This window comes from Triticum aestivum, chromosome 7D (genome assembly GCF_018294505.1).
Source record: "Triticum aestivum cultivar Chinese Spring chromosome 7D, IWGSC CS RefSeq v2.1, whole genome shotgun sequence".
Classification (NCBI taxonomy): Eukaryota; Viridiplantae; Streptophyta; class Magnoliopsida; order Poales; family Poaceae; genus Triticum; species Triticum aestivum.
Genome location: NC_057814.1, coordinates 211,540,535 through 211,545,554, shown reverse-complemented (window position 1 = coordinate 211,545,554; position 5,020 = coordinate 211,540,535). Strand labels below are relative to the sequence as shown.

General features: G+C 53.8%; 1 pseudogene; it reads left to right on the top strand.

Moving 5' to 3' along the window:
- The first annotated feature begins 4,404 nt into the window (after window positions 1–4,404).
- LOC123171800 (uncharacterized) lies at window positions 4,405–4,551 on the top strand (annotated as a pseudogene).
- Window positions 4,552–5,020: the final 469 nt, after the last annotated feature.

The window sequence follows — 5,020 nt, the reverse complement described above, 5'->3', positions numbered from 1 at the left end:
CCAGAGGACGGATTCTTTGGTGGAGCGGTGATTCATCCTACACACTGATGGCGACGGATCTTGACGGCGTGGCGCAGTGCAGATTCGGAGTTCGTTGTGGGAGGATGGACTCGCGCAGGAGGACGACGCTGTCGGGCGTCGTGGGTGGCGTCGATGGCAGAGAGACCTGGCACAATACATGCAACAGTACAGCTCTGAAGATGGATTGGTGGCAGGTGGCTGCGGCGGCCTCATTCCTGGCAGGCGTCCTGCTTGAGGAGTGCGCCGGACTGGTAGGTGCCCCATACCCGGCAGGCGTCCTGGTTGGGACCTCAGGTCTTAGATGTTTATGTTTGGCTGCGATGTCTGTTTGGTATTAGGCCCAGACTATCTGCGCCCCTTCATCAATTGGATAGGTGTAGCGACAGTTGTTGCTTAGACGGTCGCTTTAGTCTTGCTGTTGTATGGCTTTGTAAGGTCTTATAAGAATAATTAATAAAGTGGCCGTATGCATTGCCCACTCTCTGCTACCTCCGGGACGATGGAGAAGTTCAAGACCACTCTCTGCTACCTCCGGGGGAAACCCTAGATCGGATGACGGCGGCGCTCTGGTGTCGTTCCTCCCTTGGGGGCGTCATTCTTGGAGGTACACACGTGATCGAGTGACCAGAGGACGGATTCTTTGGTGGAGCGGTGATTCATCCTACACACTGATGGCGACGGATCTTGACGGCGTGGCGCAGTGCAGATTCGGAGTTCGTTGTGGGAGGATGGACTCGCGCAGGAGGACGACGCTGTCGGGCGTCGTGGTGGCGTCGATGGCAGAGAGACCTGGCACAATACATGCAACAGTACAGCTCTGAAGATGGATTGGTGGCAGGTGGCTGCGGCGGCCTCATTCCTGGCAGGCGTCCTGCTTGAGGAGTGCGCCGGACTGGTAGGTGCCCCATACCCGGCAGGCGTCCTGGTTGGGACCTCAGGTCTTAGATGTTTATGTTTGGCTGCGATGTCTGTTTGGTATTAGGCCCAGACTATCTGCGCCCCTTCATCAATTGGATAGGTGTAGCGACAGTTGTTGCTTAGACGGTCGCTTTAGTCTTGCTGTTGTATGGCTTTGTAAGGTCTTATAAGAATAATTAATAAAGTGGCCGTATGCATTGCCCACTCTCTGCTACCTCCGGGACGATGGAGAAGTTCAAGACCACTCTCTGCTACCTCCGGGGGAAACCCTAGATCGGATGACGGCGGCGCTCTGGTGTCGTTCCTCCCTTGGGGGCGTCATTCTTGGAGGTACACACGTGATCGAGTGACCAGAGGACGGATTCTTTGGTGGAGCGGTGATTCATCCTACACACTGATGGCGACGGATCTTGACGGCGTGGCGCAGTGCAGATTCGGAGTTCGTTGTGGGAGGATGGACTCGCGCAGGAGGACGACGCTGTCGGGCGTCGTGGGTGGCGTCGATGGCAGAGAGACCTGGCACAATACATGCAACAGTACAGCTCTGAAGATGGATTGGTGGCAGGTGGCTGCGGCGGCCTCATTCCTGGCAGGCGTCCTGCTTGAGGAGTGCGCCGGACTGGTAGGTGCCCCATACCCGGCAGGCGTCCTGGTTGGGACCTCAGGTCTTAGATGTTTATGTTTGGCTGCGATGTCTGTTTGGTATTAGGCCCAGACTATCTGCGCCCCTTCATCAATTGGATAGGTGTAGCGACAGTTGTTGCTTAGACGGTCGCTTTAGTCTTGCTGTTGTATGGCTTTGTAAGGTCTTATAAGAATAATTAATAAAGTGGCCGTATGCATTGCCCACTCTCTGCTACCTCCGGGACGATGGAGAAGTTCAAGACCACTCTCTGCTACCTCCGGGGGAAACCCTAGATCGGATGACGGCGGCGCTCTGGTGTCGTTCCTCCCTTGGGGGCGTCATTCTTGGAGGTACACACGTGATCGAGTGACCAGAGGACGGATTCTTTGGTGGAGCGGTGATTCATCCTACACACTGATGGCGACGGATCTTGACGGCGTGGCGCAGTGCAGATTCGGAGTTCGTTGTGGGAGGATGGACTCGCGCAGGAGGACGACGCTGTCGGGCGTCGTGGTGGCGTCGATGGCAGAGAGACCTGGCACAATACATGCAACAGTACAGCTCTGAAGATGGATTGGTGGCAGGTGGCTGCGGCGGCCTCATTCCTGGCAGGCGTCCTGCTTGAGGAGTGCGCCGGACTGGTAGGTGCCCCATACCCGGCAGGCGTCCTGGTTGGGACCTCAGGTCTTAGATGTTTATGTTTGGCTGCGATGTCTGTTTGGTATTAGTCCCAGACTATCTGCGCCCCTTCATCAATTGGATAGGTGTAGCGACAGTTGTTGCTTAGACGGTCGCTTTAGTCTTGCTGTTGTATGGCTTTGTAAGGTCTTATAAGAATAATTAATAAAGTGGCCGTATGCATTGCCCACTCTCTGCTACCTCCGGGACGATGGAGAAGTTCAAGACCACTCTCTGCTACCTCCGGGGGAAACCCTAGATCGGATGACGGCGGCGCTCTGGTGTCGTTCCTCCCTTGGGGGCGTCATTCTTGGAGGTACACACGTGATCGAGTGACCAGAGGACGGATTCTTTGGTGGAGCGGTGATTCATCCTACACACTGATGGCGACGGATCTTGACGGCGTGGCGCAGTGCAGATTCGGAGTTCGTTGTGGGAGGATGGACTCGCGCAGGAGGACGACGCTGTCGGGCGTCGTGGTGGCGTCGATGGCAGAGAGACCTGGCACAATACATGCAACAGTACAGCTCTGAAGATGGATTGGTGGCAGGTGGCTGCGGCGGCCTCATTCCTGGCAGGCGTCCTGCTTGAGGAGTGCGCCGGACTGGTAGGTGCCCCATACCCGGCAGGCGTCCTGGTTGGGACCTCAGGTCTTAGATGTTTATGTTTGGCTGCGATGTCTGTTTGGTATTAGGCCCAGACTATCTGCGCCCCTTCATCAATTGGATAGGTGTAGCGACAGTTGTTGCTTAGACGGTCGCTTTAGTCTTGCTGTTGTATGGCTTTGTAAGGTCTTATAAGAATAATTAATAAAGTGGCCGTATGCATTGCCCACTCTCTGCTACCTCCGGGACGATGGAGAAGTTCAAGACCACTCTCTGCTACCTCCGGGGGAAACCCTAGATCGGATGACGGCGGCGCTCTGGTGTCGTTCCTCCCTTGGGGGCGTCATTCTTGGAGGTACACACGTGATCGAGTGACCAGAGGACGGATTCTTTGGTGGAGCGGTGATTCATCCTACACACTGATGGCGACGGATCTTGACGGCGTGGCGCAGTGCAGATTCGGAGTTCGTTGTGGGAGGATGGACTCGCGCAGGAGGACGACGCTGTCGGGCGTCGTGGTGGCGTCGATGGCAGAGAGACCTGGCACAATACATGCAACAGTACAGCTCTGAAGATGGATTGGTGGCAGGTGGCTGCGGCGGCCTCATTCCTGGCAGGCGTCCTGCTTGAGGAGTGCGCCGGACTGGTAGGTGCCCCATACCCGGCAGGCGTCCTGGTTGGGACCTCAGGTCTTAGATGTTTATGTTTGGCTGCGATGTCTGTTTGGTATTAGGCCCAGACTATCTGCGCCCCTTCATCAATTGGATAGGTGTATCGACAGTTGTTGCTTAGACGGTCGCTTTAGTCTTGCTGTTGTATGGCTTTGTAAGGTCTTATAAGAATAATTAATAAAGTGGCCGTATGCATTGCCCACTCTCTGCTACCTCCGGGACGATGGAGAAGTTCAAGACCACTCTCTGCTACCTCCGGGGGAAACCCTAGATCGGATGACGGCGGCGCTCTGGTGTCGTTCCTCCCTTGGGGGCGTCATTCTTGGAGGTACACACGTGATCGAGTGACCAGAGGACGGATTCTTTGGTGGAGCGGTGATTCATCCTACACACTGATGGCGACGGATCTTGACGGCGTGGCGCAGTGCAGATTCGGAGTTCGTTGTGGGAGGATGGACTCGCGCAGGAGGACGACGCTGTCGGGCGTCGTGGTGGCGTCGATGGCAGAGAGACCTGGCACAATACATGCAACAGTACAGCTCTGAAGATGGATTGGTGGCAGGTGGCTGCGGCGGCCTCATTCCTGGCAGGCGTCCTGCTTGAGGAGTGCGCCGGACTGGTAGGTGCCCCATACCCGGCAGGCGTCCTGGTTGGGACCTCAGGTCTTAGATGTTTATGTTTGGCTGCGATGTCTGTTTGGTATTAGGCCCAGACTATCTGCGCCCCTTCATCAATTGGATAGGTGTAGCGACAATTGGATGGGCCATGATCCGCGTGTGCTGGCCGAGCAGCAGCTGCACGCAGCACGCCTGCTCTAATTAGTCCCACCTCGCCAGTGCACAGGAAGTTTGACCAGCTTATAAGGCGAGCTGCGGCCTAATGTAGCACGACCTTACTTGAACAGGATCTGTTCTATAGGCTCGTATCACTGTATCCTTTACCAATAAGGAGGCAAGCACTTAAGTCTGGTTGACGCATTCAATGGCTGTAGAGGATCGTTCCTTGGGGTGACCTAGAGGTTGTCTGACAGACTCCCCAAATTTTTTGTAGAGAAAACAGTAGGTGTTTTTCCAAACTGCAAGTATTTTAAAACTTCTTTGAAGTCATTTTAGAGAAAACAGTAGGTGTTTTTATCCAGACTGCAAGTATGTTAAGGAAGTTTCCAGCAGTATACTGTTACATGAATGGTAATCCAACTGTAGAATTCAGAATGTGACTTTCTTTTTGCTGTATGGTAGATTAAGTTCAGCTCATCTTTCAACACTTCCATGCATATGCAAAAACGCTGACGCAGAAATCCTGTGAAAATGTGGTCACAACTGTCCTGGAGCCATACCAAACAGTAGGTGTTTTTCCAAACTGCAAGTATTTTAAAACTTCTTTGAAGTCATTTTAGAGAAAACAGTAGGTGTTTTTATCCAGACTGCAAGTATGTTAAGGAAGTTTCCAGCAGTATACTGTTACATGAATGGTAATCCAACTGTAGAATTCAGAATGTGACT